This window comes from Octopus bimaculoides, chromosome 13 (genome assembly GCF_001194135.2).
Source record: "Octopus bimaculoides isolate UCB-OBI-ISO-001 chromosome 13, ASM119413v2, whole genome shotgun sequence".
Lineage (NCBI taxonomy): Eukaryota > Metazoa > Mollusca > Cephalopoda > Octopoda > Octopodidae > Octopus > Octopus bimaculoides.
The window spans coordinates 6,383,373-6,383,874 of record NC_068993.1 but is presented as its reverse complement, the minus strand read 5'-3'; the positions used below and the strand labels follow the sequence as shown (position 1 = coordinate 6,383,874).

Genomic DNA, 502 nt, shown 5'->3' with positions numbered 1-502 from the left:
AGAGAGAGAGAGAGAGATAAAGAGAGAAAGAGAGAGAGAGAGATGGGATGTGATTGTAAAATGTTGATTTATATATAGAAGGCCGTTTAAAATATATATTTACTGCAAACGTTATTGAAAAGGGAATCAGGAGAAAAACAGAAAAAAAAAAAGGAAACAAAGTATTTAAACCAAGATAGGAAAATGGCAGAAATGACATGACAATAAATGAGAGAGAATGAATGAATGACAGTGAAGGATAAATAACAATTGTCAAATAAGGAATGAATAACTGGAAAGACTGTGTCAATGAATGAACGAAAAATGATAAGTATAATTATATATATATATATATATATATAATTATATACACATACATATCTATCAATCTATCCACACAAAACTGTTTCAATACATCTCTCTCATATATAGATACCTGCTCATCTATATCTAGCTTACTCGATCTCTCGTATACAAAACCTACTCCACAATTTTCCCCATACCCGTTCATTACACACACACA

General features: G+C 30.3%; 1 long non-coding RNA gene across 1 annotated transcript in view; it reads right to left on the bottom strand.

Annotated features, from left to right (window-relative positions):
• LOC128249262 (uncharacterized) overlaps positions 1 to 502 on the bottom strand; it is a 59,460-nt gene that overhangs the window by 51,229 nt on the left and 7,729 nt on the right. The window lies entirely within an intron of this gene.